The following is a 16566-nucleotide window of genomic DNA, read 5'->3' as shown; positions in this document are numbered from 1 at the left end:
GCTATAATTCTCTCTTGGTTGCTAAAGATTTATCTACTTGGCCATACAAGCTGTTTTGGCATATGGCTTGCCTCCCAAAGGCTGGTGCTTTTGCTTGGTTAGCAGTGCAGGACAGGGTCCTTACAGGAATGAGGTTGGACATGTTGGGTATTACTACAGTATTTTCTTGTGTCTTTTGTAATAAAAATTTAGAATCCTCTGCACACTTGTTTCTTCACTGTGATTTTGCCTATGCTTACTGGCAGTGGTTGTTTGAAAAGCTTAATCTATCATTTGTTATTGGTAAGGATCTCCTTTCCCACTTTAGATTTTGGCCTCTCTTGTTTGCCTCATCTTTCTATGCATGTCTTTGGATTATTTCTCCATCTATTGTGATTTGGAATATTTGGTTAGAGCGTAATAATAGGATTTTTAAACAAACAAGTTCTTCCTTGGATGAGGTTTTATTAAGGATTGAATCTTCCATCTCTGAAGTTGCTTTGTCTTTTATCTATAAGAATTTGGAAACCCTTACCTCTTTTTCTCATTGGGATGGTAGGGTAACTCGAGTTTGGAGAATGTTATCAATCTTACCTTCTCATGGATCTATTTTAAATAAGACTAATGCTATAAGTAAAAGAAATTTTGCTTGCTGGAAACCTCCTCCACAAGGGCACTTTAAATTGAATTTTGATGGTGCTTCTCGTGGGAACCCTGGCCTGGCAGGGGCAGGTATGGTAATTTATGATCATAAGGTGAGATTTGTTCAGGCTCGTTGTCATGCGATTGGTTTCAAGTCTAACAATTGTGCAGAATTCTTTGCTTTGTCCTTTGGTTTGTATATGGCTATATCTTTGAGAATTAAGGACTTGATAATTGAGGGTGATTCTATGGTTATTATTTAAAGTGTCATGAAAAAGAAGTCGAATTGTTGGCAATTACAATATATACTTGATCATATTTTGCAAAAATTAGATTTTTTTGATTCCTTTTTTATTTCCCACTGTTATAGGGAAGTGAATAAGATTGCAGATTTCTTGGCTAACTTAGCCATTGACAGTGAAGCTAATATGCGAGAGGTAAGTGTGGATGAGATCCCTTCCTCGGTTTTGGAATATTTGAAGTAAAGAGGGGCATAGTTGTATTCTTCATCAACCTCCTTGTTTGGTGTGGTTTTTCTTTGGTGTGGGTTCTGCTATGCTTGGTCACAATGTTTATTTTGACAGGGTCTCTGATTATGGTTTCGTTTCTGCTATGTGGTATCATTCTAACCAATGGTTTGGAGAATTGTGTTTCATAGACAGGGGTGGTTCAAACTGATGTTTTTTGGCAGCAATGGATATGCATCCTTCGGTGATCATACTTTAATCTTCCTTCTGTATGCTTATGTTGGTGGCTTCCTTTATATCTAATGCGGCTTATGTAATTGGGATGGGTTTTTTGATGTACTATGCCAATGGGCATTTGGTATTGGGTAGAATAGGCTTGTGTTACTTAAGCAATACTGAAGGGTTTTCTTACTAGTTCTTTCCCTTCAGTGCTTTTTGAACCAGACACTGTAAAAAAAATTTAAAATTTATTATAGTTCAGTGGTTCTATCCACTTTTATCAAAAAAAAAAAAAAAACCACCTATACCAATACCACCAACACCAACATACTCAATTTCCCCTAGAAGAGCCATCAATATTCATCTTCAAAATTCCTTGAGGAGGAGGAAGCCATTGGTCTACATGATCAATCTTTCGCTTTAGCTGCCTATAGCTCACACTAGTGGAAGTAATGGTCCCCTCAGCAAAGAAGCTCAACATTCTAGAAATATCCACATCACTAGGATCCACTACGCCAGAAAGATCGCACTTAGCCAAAATAGTCTCCTAAAGTGTGCAAACAATTTTCCACCACAATTGCTAAACATCCAACTTCACACCTTCAAAGATCCTACAATTACTTTCCAACCAAAGATGCCATAAAATGAAAGTAAAGCTCGATAATCCAGGCTACTTTGTTACATCCCTTTTTCCATGAGTAATTTTATTCTGCTTTACTATATTTAGGAGATAAATAAATTGTTAAGCATTTACAGTTATTATGATCATTAGTTAGATGTAATTAATGGCATGGATGAATATTGATATGGACAATAATGTTTTATTTATCTTAAGGAAATCTTGGAATATTAAGATTCAACCTAACTACATTTGTATGTCCAAGTGGATGCTAGAATTGTAATGCCCTCATAAGTAGGAAGAGTATCATCAAGGAGAGGAATGTAAACTTCAGAAGAGGTCAAACTTGCCATCAAGCCATAAACCTAGAGATAACTTGCCTTGGGGATTGGTCGTTACCTTGGTATCATAGCTGGTTTGTTATAACTTGTCAATTAATTAGATGGTTGATCTATTTCCTTTATCATCTATGTTATGTTAAGTAAGAAATGATCCTATAATCCTATTGTTATATGTAAACAAATTTAATCTCGAATACTATAAGTCTCAATTTAATCATTAAATAGTAATTTTTTAATATATATATATAAGAGAGAGAGAAAGAGAGAGGGGGGCATACAACATATACACATATTTAAGGAGTTACCTCTTGGCAGTTATAGCTGAAGCGTTATGTTCATATTGTGAGGAGGGAGGGGGTGTGTGGTGCGTTACTCTCACCTGGCCACCCACGTAGCACTAAAATGCAAGATCATGAGTTACTTTCGAGCATTCATGTTACCCGCTGCAAGCATTTATTTGGGGGATCATTCTCGAGGAAATGAACAAGAATTACATACCGTAAAACTGAGTGAATACTACTACAAGCATGTTGATTAGCTTAGTAAGGAAAGAAGGCGTTGTCTAGCAGCGAGAACCACTTCCATCGACCATCGATTCTTATCATGCATGTTATGAAACCACGTTATCTCTATCTAATTTGGTATGTGATTTATGCAGAAAGATGATTCAAAGTGAAATGTTTGTTGTTGCAATAATATAATCTTGATTCTAATTAGTCATCGTATAAAGGTTCTATTTTCAATTATATCTTTCATGTATCTGATGAGGAGGATGGAAGGCAGGATGGGGACTCACGAACACGAAACCCTCCTCCCGATCCCAAAAACTTAAAAGATTCTCAAGATTCAAGCCCCGAGGCGGTGAAGATCGACTCAGAAAATATCAAGGAGGGGCAAATACCTAAACCCTGGAATAGTCTCTTCGCAAGACAAGCATCTGGTAAACCGACTGGTAAATCATCTTTCCCCTTTGTGAAGGATATATCAAATAATAGAATAGGTAAACTTGCGATTGAGATTCCTGATTTAGTTATTGATCATAGTATCTCTTTAATGACTCTTTCTCTGGTGGGGAAATTTGTTGGACCCCGACCTAATATTGAGGATGTTAGGTCCTTTGTTAAGAGAAAATGGAGAATGAAAGGACGGGTTGAAGTCTCTGCCCTGCCTAGAGGCTTTTTTGTGTTCTCTTTCTCATGTGGGGAAGATTTGGAAGTGGTGTTAAGTGGTGGCCCCTAGATGTTTGGTAAATCCTCTCTTTCTGTTAGAAATGGTCCCCTAATATGGAACTCAATGACTCTTTCTTTGAATCTGCTCTGGTGTGGATTAGGTTGCCTGGGCTACCATTGGAATACTAGGTGGAGGATGTTTTCTCAGGAATCTCTAACTCCTTTGGGGAGCTTGTTGCAATAGACCCAATGACAACAGCTCGCAAGAGATTGGTGTATGCGCGCATTTGCGTCAACATATCATAGAATATGGATCTCCCAAATACTATTGACATAAACTCCAAACTTGGGTTATGGGAACAAGCCATTGAATTTGAATCTCTCCCTTTTGTGTGCTTCTCTTGCAAAAAAGCAGGTCACTGGGCTAAGGCTTGCCCCAACAACCCTAAAAGACTTGTGATGAAAGAAAAAAACATTCACAAACTGGTTTGGAAAGAAAATAATAATAACAAAGACTACAACAAGTTAGAAGAAAAAAGTGGAAACTTGGTAAATATACCAGAACACCTGAAAGCAGATACCACTGACCCTCCTAAAGACCCCCCCCTGAAGGGGAATAAAAAGAATGAAACCAAGGAGTTTGAGATCAAAATAGGCAATACCTTTGAGACTCTACAGTCACAGGCAAAGGAGAATGAAATCAGTGAAGAGACACTCGAAGATGGTGAGATTGAGGATATCACTGACTTTCATCCTAAGGATCTTCATGAACCCATATCAAAGAAAGATGAACCCTATTTAGAGGAAGAGTTTCAAGAACAGGAAATAAAAATGGGAAGGAGTAACAAGTTTGGGTCGCCGCAAGCAAACTTAAATGCCTTATTCCAGAATATAGAAGTCGATATGACCACTTCATCCCAGAAAAGAGAAGATCTATGGAGCAACATGCAAGATGAATCTAGAGCAGAACAACAAGAAGAAAACACAACAGGAAATGGAAAGAAAATAAAAACCAAGAAGGCAAGAGGTCCTAATGGAGTAAAAACCAGAACCAAATCTAAGGCTGATTTTGGGGCCTCAAGATCCCCACCGGGACGCAAAACTATGAAATGGCATAGGGACCAGGAGAGTAAGCAAAACATAGCTGATGGAAGGCAGCGAACCATCAAGGAGTCCTGCCCTCAGGCTTCCAAATGAAAGTAATATCTTGGAACATCAGAGGCCTAAATGGTCTCAATAAACAAGATATATTAAGGAACCTTATTCGAGATCAAAATCTGGATATTATCCTGGTTCAGGAAACCAAAATGAGTAAAGAGAAAGTGGAGAAATTAAAGTTTTTCAAAAATGGAGGGGTTTGTGGCAGTAGCTCGAATGGAGCCTCAGGAGGGGTTGGTATATTCTCGAATAAAAGCACTACCTCTGGAGATATGATTGATGTGGATGGCAATATTTTATCCATAAAAGCTAAAAGCATCTTTGATGGTAAGGAATTTGTTATCACTAATATCTATGCCCCTAACTCCAAATCTACTAGAAGTAAATTCTGGAATAAAGTTCAGCATAAAAAGAAAAAATTCCCTCTGTACAGCTGGGTTGTGATGGGAGATTTCAATACTCCTCTGCTAGACATTGAAAAATTTGGAGGTAGTCAAGCTCAACCAGATAGCAGATCTGACCTGATGGACTTTATTAATGACAATGCTCTCATTGATTTGGATCTCAATGGGGCTTCCTACACTTGGTCTAACCGAAGAGATGGTGAAGATCTCATCCAGGTAAGGCTTGATAGATCCCTTCTCTCTAATGATTGGATTCTTTCTCATAGATGCTCCCTTTCTGTTATTAATAGAATTGGGTCAGATCATTATCCCATTTCTTTTGTTGCTGAGAACTCTAAGAATAATCAGAGATTCCCTTTTCGTTTCGAAAAGATGTGGACCTCCCACCCTAATCTTGAAAAATCTATTGCTGACTGGTGGAATCTTGATGTTAATGGAACTGCCATGTATAAAGTTACCAAAAAACTTTAAAATATCAAAACCAACATTAAGACCTCGAACAAGAAGGTCTTTGGTGATATCTTTGATTCAAAGAAAAAATTAAAGGAGGAATTGGACCAGATACAAAATTCAATTCAGAAAGAAGGCTACAAAAAGTATTCCAAAGCCATGGAAGATGAGGTCCTAGTCAACATCCACAACATTATTTCTAGGGAAGAAATCTATTGGAGGCAGAGATCTAGGGCTATATGGCTGAAGGCAGGGGACAGAAACACTAAATTTTTCCACATGACTTCTCTAAAACATAAGGCTGCAAATAGAATCACAAGATTGACTATTGAAAACAACACTCTGCTTAATAAGGATGAAATCGGGGATGAAGCTGTCAGATTCTTTAAGCAGCTCCTTTCTAGTAACAAGGACATTGATCAGACCCATCAACTCAATTTGGTTAATATTATTCCTAAGATCATTAACCCTATTCAGAATAAGGCCCTTACTGCCATCCCGTCTACTGGAGAAACCAAAAAAGTTGTCTTCTCATTTCAAGGGGATAAAGCTCCAGGCCCTGACGGCTTCCCTATGTTCTTCCAAGAATTCTGGCATATTGTGCGGGAGGACACGGTTAATTCGGTCAAAGAATTTTTTTGGATCCAGAAGAATCCTTAAGGAACTTAATTCCACTTTTATAGCCTTAATCCCCAAAGTTGCTGGGGCGGAATCTATGGGAAAATTTAGGCCAATTAGCCTATGCAACTCTTTCTACAAAATTATATCCAAAGTTTTGACCGCTAGAATTTTGGCGTTGCTTCCTTTCATCATATCTGAGGAGCAGAAAGGTTTTGTTCCTGGCAGGCAGATCCTGGACTCAATCATTCTTGTTCATGAGAACATTCATTCCCTCAGTGCTGCTAAAAAAGAAGGTTTCTTGATAAAGCTGGATCTGGCAAAGGCTTACAACAGAGTTGAGTGGGATGTTCTCTTTAAAATCATGGGGGCTTTTGGTTTTGATGATAAGATTATCAAAATAATCAGAGAACTGATCACTACTTCTATGTTCTTTATTCTGATTAATGGATCTCCAACAAAAATTTTTAAAACTTCAAGAAGGCTAAGACAAGGAGATCCCATATCTCCTATCCTTTTTACCATATTTGCTAAAAGTATGAGCAAATTGATTCATAAGTTGAAACAAAGCAAAACTATCAAAGGTCTTCAACCTTCCTCTGCTAATGTTTTTTGCACTCATCAACAGTTTGTTGATGACACTATCCTCATGGGATATTCTTCGGTCAAGGAGGATGATGCCTTCAAAACAACTCTTAACTCCTATGCCTTGGCAACTGGTCAGCAAGTTAATTGGGACAAATTGGCTATGTACTTCCTCAATACTCTTGTCACAAGACAACAGAAAATTGCTAACATTATTGGGTGCAAAGTGGAAATGCTCCCTTCCACCTATCTGGGCCTTCCTTTAGGGTTAGCTCCCCCAAATTCCTTCTGGAATATGCTCATTGATAAAATTAATAAAAGACTTGCTGGATGGAAAGGCTCAATGTTATCTCAGGCTGGGAAAATGCAGCTCCCTCAAGCTACTCTTCAAAATCTCCCTGTTTATGCCCTCAGCCTGTTTGGTATTCCGACTAAATTTGTTGAAGCTTTGGAAAGAATCAAGAAGAGATTTTTATGGTCAGGAGTGGAAGAAAAAAAGAGAATACCTTTGGTTGCCTGGGACAAAGTGTGTAGACCAAAGAACAAAGGAGGGTTGGGGATTAAAGCTATAAAAACCTTTAACAAAGCTCTTCTTGCTAAACAGTTATGGAGAGCCTATGACACTAAAAAAGATTGGAATCAAATTTGGTTTGACAAATACATTCAAAATCAGACTATCCAAGGGATCCTTAACTCTGAAGATATCCCTATTGGATCCTTCATCTGGAATAGTATTACCAAATCCATAAAAGTGGCAAAAGTTGGGGCTGGATGGGTCCTTGGAAAAGGTGACAAAATAAGGTTTTGGGAAGACCCCTAGATGAAGAATGAAGCCCTTTATGATCAAAACAACAGTCAAATTATTGAAGAGTGTAAAAGGAGGTTCGGGCTTATGGTATGTGACTATTGGAAGGAGAATAAGTGGGTTAGACTTGATGACCTCCATTCTGGATTTTCCTCTCTCCATAAGGAGTTGTTGTCCTTTTCCCCTAACAAAGGCTATGATGATGTTTTCCTCTGGAAAAGTGATCCTAAAGGTGAATTTACAGTTGCTTTTGCCTATAAAGACACTTTCTCTCAAACCAGTAATCCCATTTGGAGTAAAGTTTGGAACAACATTCTGATCCCTAAAGTCAACATTTTCTTTTGGCTTGCTTCTCATAATAGCACCATTACTCTTGACAATTTAATCCGAAGGGGTTTCAAATTCCCTAATAGATGTGAGCTTTGCCAGAAGGAGGGGGAATCAATTGATCACATATTTTTCCACTGCTCCTTCACCTGGGATATTTGGTGCAAAATGTGGGAAAAATGGAAAATTAACTGGGTCATGGACAAGAGCATCAAGGATATCATCTGACAATGGAATTTTCCAACCAAATGCCAAATCATCAAGAACTTGTGGTCTTTGACCCTCCCCATGATATGCTGGGGCATTTGGAAAGAAAGGAATAATAGGATATTTAGGGAAGTTAAGTGTAATACTCAGGTGGTCTTTGAAAAAATATGCAGGGCTATAAAGGAGAACATCAACATTCCTCACAAGAATAATCAGCAATGGTCTACTACAGATATGAATGATATGGAAAAAGACATCCTTACTGAATGGAACCTAATACATAAGGTCTACAGATCGGAAAATAAGAAGAATAGAGATAACATTGTATGGAGGTTTCCTGATTATGACTGGATAAAGGTTAATTTTGATGGGGTGGCTAAAGGGAACCGTGGAAAGGCTGGTGGAGGGGGAGTTATTAGAAATGCTCAAGGAATTTGCATTGTTGCTTTTGCTTCTCCTTTTGGAACCCAAAATAACCATGTGGCTGAAGCTCTGGCAATGCTAAAGAGCCTCCAGCTAGCTCAGGAATTCAAATTCAAAAAAAATTGGCTTGAAGGGGACTCCTTAAACATCATACAAGCCCTTAAAGGTACTAGTTTTGTTTCCTGGAATATTGCCAATTTAATTAAAAATGCTAAAGATATTCTAAATAACTGTGTTAGCATTAGTATAACTCATACCTTTAGAGAGGGGAATAAGGTTGCAAATATCCTAGCCAATGAAGGGGTCAATTTGGAGAAGGATGTCAAATACATTGGAGAAACTCACATCAAACGGGAGATTACGGAGCAATTATACTTTGATCACCTCAATGGATCAAGTTAATCTCATGATTTATTTCTGGGGAACGAGTACCAATGACAGATTTTGGGGGCGGATTAACTGTTAGATGATGAGTGTTTCTCGGCATCATAACCAAGATCATATGTGTGCGAAAGATAATAGTAATAATAGCTAGGTTTGTGTGGACATGAGTAGCAATCTCAAAACTGCGAAAGAGTCTTTACATGGGGAATCCAGAAATAACAAGTTTTCAGAGTTTTATCCGCGGATTGAGAATTGCAGCAGAGGGTATCTTTACCTAGAAATCAGAATGGGCAGTAACCTAAACAGGAATGAGCCTCCAGGTTGTGAGAATTGGAAGAGCGAAAGAAAGGTTTGGAGAAGGCTCCACAAACATGACTTCACTAATTATATGGAGAAGCTCCATGGTAGCAGAAACTTTGTGTCTTACGGTTTCGCTAAAAGCTGGAGCAACAACAGGGCTACCCTGTTTCGGGAGATTTGGCAAATCGATGAAAATTTGATTGCGGAGGTCATGGGACTCAAGATGGAGGGGACTAAATTCTACAAGGATCGGAAGTATGTCGCTGAGGCTTTCAAAAATTTCCCGAAGACGAAGGACGAGAAGGGCAACCTTGCGAAGAAGGATAACATATCCTACTACACCCCCCAACAGGTAAAGCCTTTCTGGCAAAAAGTTCTTAGGGCTTTAATGGAATATTTGACTATGGATGGCAGATTTACAAAAATTTATAACTATCATTTCGCTATCCTAAACCATTTCCGCCATGGGGCTAAAATATCCTTGCCCTTCTATTTAGCCTCCTCTCTAAACGAGAGCCTTGCCGACCATGCTAAAAAGCCTAGCTCCTATCCTTTAGCGCACCGGAGACTCATTCTGCTTATTTATGAACATATTAAGGATAAGGCTAGGGCAACCAAGGATGATCCTTTGATCATCAATGCTCAAATATCTGAGAAATGCAAAGACTCTGATTTGAATGGGGATCAACCCAGCACCCCTACCCATAAAAAAAGGAAGGTTGAAACAGAGCATGAAGAAAAGGACGTGCATTGTGATGAAGAAGAGGGAAAGGATAAGGACACTGATACTGAAATGGAGCCTAACAAGGAGGAGAACTATGGTGAAGGGGAGGAAGGGGGAAATTCTGAGAATCTTCACTCCAACCCTAAGGGCTCAGAAAGTGAGAATGAGGCTCTGAATCCTAAGGAGGGTGACGACCCTAATGCTGAGGAGACTGAACAGAGCAAGGACTCTGTGGATACCATCCTGGACACCGCCCGCAACTGCACCCTTGAATTCTTTAATTTTCAGAAGTGGGTTGTTGAAAACATCACCAGCATGCAGGGTAAGCAAAGGGAGCTGGAAGATAAGCTCAATAAGCTAATTAAGATGTCTGACTCTGAGAAACAGAACGAGGAGACTGAAAATAGTGAAGCGGAGGAGGAAATGGAGATGGAGGACTGGCTGGAGAAAGATATGATAAAAGGCGACCTGAAACATTTGGAGGACGTTATTAAAACCATGAAAGAACAGGTGGAGGAGGACAAAGACAACGTCAACACTCGGATGGCCCGTAATGAGAAAGCATTGAAAAGCCTTATGAACCACAGCCTCCAGGTCCTTAAAGTTTCTTCCCAGAATATGAATGCGTTGGTGGATCGTCTAGAAAAGAAAAACCAGGAGAAGAACCTGGTAATTGTAGAGGATGCTCCAACTTCTAGCCTAACCCACCAGAACCCTAGGCACAGAACCAGGCAGACTACTGCTGAGAAGGACACAAAAATTAAAGAGAGTCAGATTGTTCAGGAAAACACTGACTTGAGGAAAGCGGCCAAGGCAATCATGCTCTTGGTGTAGAATGCTGAGGAAACCATGAAGAATTTTTAATTTTCTTGTAATGCTAGGCTTGGGGTCAATTTCTTGCTAGCCTCTTGCTGTCCTTTTCTCTACTGCTGGTTTTTCTGCTGGTCTTTTGCAGCTGTTTTGTTTTGTTTCCTTCTTGAATATCTTTCTAATGTAATTGGGTTTCGGGTCCCTTAAACCTGTTTTTACTTAATCAAAAACATATGTTTTGGTGGTAACACGATAATAATATGACATGTTATTGTATTGTATATAATCCAAGAGATAGTCTCCGATAATTACTGAAGCTTACACTATAGCGGATCGAGTAAAAACTATAGGCTCTCCATGATCAAAATTGTATTAATGAGAATCAGAGCCAAATTATCTTTGCTATCACATTATTATGGTCGGGTAGGACAATTTATGTTCTAGTTTGAAAGTGAGTGTCACGAACCTTATTTTTTCATAATCATTTAATTAGAAAAATAATGTTTATTTTTCGCAAATGAAATTGGAATTGTCAATGAAATAAGATAGGAGATTGAATGCACTAAACTGATTTATATACAATCAAATGATCAGTAATAGTTTTTATTGCAAAATTGGGATTGTCATTGCTAATGAGTAATTGAGTGCAAGTGAATGCAAGAACAGGTGAACGCAAACGAAGGCGAGAACACGGTTCAGGTAGAGTTGTCTTAGTTCTTGGATTCGTTAGAATAGATGGAATCTCTCACACACCACAGTAGAAAAATTATGTTTGTGCAATTGTGATTTCATCGATGCATGATTTTTAATTAATGAAATGTTATGAGTAAATGGTAATCGTTACATTTATTTCGACTATAAAGGTGAAAATTAGTTTAATATTTTGAAAGAAAACTTACGTAATTTAACGACTTAACGTTCTTTATAAGGATGATTTAATGTCTCTAGCATAAGAGAATGCAAATGTAATTTTATTAATGATTGATGTGTTTACAAATATATGAAATTATTATGCATGTAAGCTCGATAATTGCAACTTGATAATATATATATATATATATATATACACGAAGGTGACTTTTAGTTATGTGTAGTTACTTTAAAAAAATGTTTAAAGTGATTAAACTATCAATAGATAATCTCTTCAATTCGAAATATTATGTTTTTGAATATGTATGTATATGATTTAGAATCATATATATATATATCATATTTAATATACTTTTTGACATTAGATGTAATAAATCGAACATTTAATATATATAAAATTAAAATATTATATAACCTAATTAACTAGGTTTTCTTTTTCATATAACATGTAATAAAGCCATGTATTATATATATATATATATATATATATATATATATATATATATATATAAAATATTGTTTTTATTAAACATATTTATGCATCAAATAGCATAAGGTGGCGGATTTATTAACTTACATGTATTTAATCAAGCTCTTAGAGCAGTTTGAGTGGGAGTCGACCATCCCATGTTACCAAATTCATGTCATATAACAAGGGAGGGAATGCCCTATGAATCATGGTATGCAGGGAGAGTCGAGGTGGTGTCGGCTAGACATATGCTTAGATCGTCGAGAGTTCGAAAGAAATAAGGACTGTGTATGTGCAACGTGGGCACCACGATGGCTATTCCACGTAACTAACCATCTTGCATGCAGAAGTCAATGAGTAGAGCTACATATTGGGAAGCCGCCGAGACTTAGGAAATGCAGAACTATTGCAAGTAATAACCGAAAGGGGTGGTTAAGTTTAATGCTGAGAAAACTATTAACGAAGATGGTCGATAGTAATATCGATCACTCCCCATATTTAAAGGGAGAGGTCGGTATTACTACCGACCACTCCTCCCCCCTTTTTATTAAAACCTACACCACGTTGCAAGAAACACCTCCTCCCCTGACTAATAAATTAATACACCAACCACGTTGCAGCCACGTCTAACAAGTCATGTGCTGGCAGGGTTTAATGTCAGGGTCGTAGTCAAACCCATGTAGTTGTTAATGGCAAGGAGTGGGGGTCAATTTCAAGCACCGACTACCTCACATAATCTCATTTATTAGTAGAAGGAAGTCGACAAGTGTGTCGACTCTGCAAAAATTCCAGCAGTGTTACAACAAACTCATTGAGTTCGAATAGGAGGTAAATTTGGTATTAATATCTTAACAACTTTACCAGTTTGGTGTCACGAAGAAGTTAATGAATAACATTTCATGGAGAACACATACATGTTCAAAACTATTTAGGACTGTTATGTTGCAATTAAACCATGAGTGGTGTCATTTGGAATCAGTCGACCACTAAGAGAGATAGCCCAAAAATAGGAAAGAAGGTAGATTGGATCACTATATGTAGACCATCGAGTGGGAAGAGAATGGAGGGGAGAGATGGATGCAACATAGGAATAGAGAATGGAAGATAGAAGAGAATAGGAATTCGATATTTAGGAGAATGACGACCAGGCGTAGAGGATTGGTTATGATCATCTCTGATTTAGCGTCGAACTTAAGGGTTAGGCTCTTCAACGAGTGTTAGTTGTTTTATTATTATTCTTAGAATACAGAAAGGATAAGAACTAGGAATAGAGAGCTCATGAGATAGAAGAGCATCAAGGTGGAAAGCATTGGAATCCGGACGTATTGCAGACAGTTTGAAGTTGTCAGGGATCATAATAGACATTGATCGTGTTTCTTGAGGTGGGCTCAAATCTAGCATGTTTTGTTGTAAAGGTCTAAGAGATAAAGAATGATCTAGTTTTAGATTTATGCAATATTCTAATGGAAAAGTTAGAATCGCGGTATGAACCATTTTTAATTGTTTTAAAATACGATCATGTAAATATAGATGAAATATTTTTTTAAAGAATGTTGATAAACATAAGTGAAATTCATAAGAAACTAGACCACAAAATCCTCTAGAAACGGAGTAAGAAGATAGAGTGATTGTGTGTACGAAACTTGTAAATTTGAATAAAAAAGAAGATGAAATACGAGGATAATGAATTATTAAGAATTGAAGTCTATTTTGAATTTGTGTAGAAAAGACTTACACTTTCGAATTTGATCTTTGCATGAAAAGTAAAGATGGTTGTCAGGAATCTCATTTGAAAAGCCATATAGATAGGCGCTTTATGAATTTTTATCATGTCGGATTGATGTTATGGAAAAATTAGTGAAATCAGTTAGTTGAGTTTTAAAATCATGAAAAATCACATATTAGTATTAAACTAAATATGTTGTTTGAGAAAAGAGGTAAATGAGCCAAGACACATGGAAAGATAGAGAGCTTAGATGATATAACCTTAGAATTCTAAACCATAAGAAATGGAATGCATGTTAATGATTACGCTATTTAAATGTTTTGATAATTGAATAAAAGAATGTGTACTCATTTTATTCAATTTATATGTAAGATACATACATGTGTTACACCTTCTTAATATTTAATTCTTTTCTTTAAATTGCTTGAAAGATAGAAGTGAAAGATTATTTTCTTTCAGATGTATATTTGTTTATCCATGAAAGACTGCTTCCTATCAGATAGGATTGGTTGTAATAAAAGATTGATTCTTTCTATTTCTATTCAATGAAAGATTGTCTTCTTTAGCATTGTATTTTTATCTTGCAAGAAATAGGAAGCTAGAATTGAAAGGCGAAATATTGTCTTCTGTATATATTTATTCTAATATTTATGTGAACAAAGCTAGATAGGCTTGTGTTTGTGGAAAGTTACCTTCCAGGACAGGTGTCGAATGTGGATTATAGAGAAAATAGTTTGTTTTTCTAAACTATCTATTTTTGCAATGCATGGCATTATACTTGGCTGAGTAATCCAATTGAATAAACCATTGAAATAGATGGAGTTCTTTTATTTATACTTTCTACCACATCCTTGATTGATCTTGCTTGTTTCTTAATAAAATTAGAAAATTGAAAATTTGTGTATCATCTAGGCACGCACTAGATTCCATCTTGTCTTTCGAATTCTTTTGCTAAGCAATTCGTGCAGGGTCGGGTATTCTTGATTGACTAAGAATTTCGAGGAAGCGTAAGCTTGAAGGTTGGGCGGAGAAAGCACCTGAATCTTGTTCTTGTCTTCATGCTAAAGATTTCATTGAAGATAGCTTGGGTTGTAGATCAACAGACACATCTCACCCTTTACTTTGTATTATTTTGTTCTTGAACTTACGACAACTTGAAATGCCTAAGTATTTTATGATTGAGATACTACTTTTATCAATTTATTGAATGAAGAATCTTTATCTTTTATAGAAATTTTGTGTTTATTACGATTTAAATAGAATGATCAAATGAAGATATGGATGGAAAAGTGGAATGAAATAGATTTATTAACTGATTTGTGAGTTTATTTAAGAATAAAGAGTATTTCGGCTATTATTGAATTTAGCACGATTTACATCTTTACATCTTGGTATCAGAGCACAGTTTATAACTCTAGGGCCTATGAGTCCGCTTCATGAATGAAGTCATGTGCTTGACAAACTTGCTATTGGATATCTAACGCATGATACTTGCAAATAAAGGAGCACAAAGCCTTTTCAGGGTGAATTGATGACAATGACCTAGGAGAAGGAGGGTGGTTGATTAAGGAAGAAATATTTCCCTCCTACTATGAAATGAATTCAGGATATTTAAGATGAGAATGATAAGGTCGAGGAAAGCAGTTGTCTACTTCTAGGATGAAAGAAGAAAGGAATCAATTCCTAAACCAAGAAAGAAGAAATAGTTAACCAAGCTAAGTAGGGTAACAAAAATCCCATCTACCATTCCCTTGGGAGACAAGAATAGTTGGAGTATCCTATTGAGGAGATAGATGAAGAATGAGCATCTCCCTACTGAGTCAACTATATTTAGTTTAGATAAGTTGAAAGGATGTACCCCATTGACTCCATGAGAAGAGATATAAATTTGGGTGATATCATTTATGAACAATCAACAAGTAAAGTTTCTTTTTGTGAAATCAACATGGTGTCCGAATGGAGAAGGTGTATGATGGAGAAGGTGTATCTCCTAGAATGACATACTTAATGGACACATTCATCGGATGATAGTCTATTGAGTAAGAGTTGGGTACTTATATAGTAAGTTATGGTTGAGACTTAATTGATAAAAATGATAGTTGTTATTAGAACCTAGATGCTTGAGATGCTTGATTTATTAGAGTGATAATTATTCTAACTTGTCTCTTGTGAAAGATGTTATTCTATGTCTATAGTGTACAAGGTAGGTACTTTATGGATAGGAATTGTGGATGATATGATGAAATCTTCATAGGATTTTGTATTTTAGTTTTGTGTCCTTATATTCAATCATGAAATTGTAGGTACTATGTTTGATACTCTCTCTCGCACACTGTGTAAAAGATACCCCAAGGTGTTGTAACACTCCTTCATATGTGATTAGTCCTAGTCACTCAGTACATTTGATATGTATTCAGTTTAATGCTTTATTTGGTTTATTGATGAATTATTTGATCGTTGATTTTTGGATTAGTTTTGACTTCTTGACTTTATTATATTTTCTTTTTCTTTTTGGACGAGTCACCAATTTTCTATTTTGTGACCCTTAGTCACACTTGACTTAATGTTTCATTATGCACATTTTATAATTTATTGTTGAAATTGATCACTTGTTCTCTTAACCTTTATGGTGGTTGATCTAATGTTTAAAAATTTTATTGTCTTTTGGCTGCATATTGCATTCCATCCTTATCATGTTCATAGTGAACCCCTGATAGTATGTCCAAGAGAGTAAGAGCAGAGAGTGTATCAAGCATAGGTGTTGTGTCAGGTAGGGCAATAATACTATGTGTTTGTGTAATTTTTAGTTTGAGTAAATTCAATGTGTGGAATAACTAGAGGATAGGCCTTGCAAAGGTAACTATATTTAT

Source organism: Cryptomeria japonica, chromosome 7, assembly GCF_030272615.1.
Source record: "Cryptomeria japonica chromosome 7, Sugi_1.0, whole genome shotgun sequence".
NCBI lineage: Eukaryota > Viridiplantae > Streptophyta > Pinopsida > Cupressales > Cupressaceae > Cryptomeria > Cryptomeria japonica.
The sequence above is the reverse complement of the archived record's forward strand: the minus strand, read 5'-3'. Positions refer to the sequence as shown.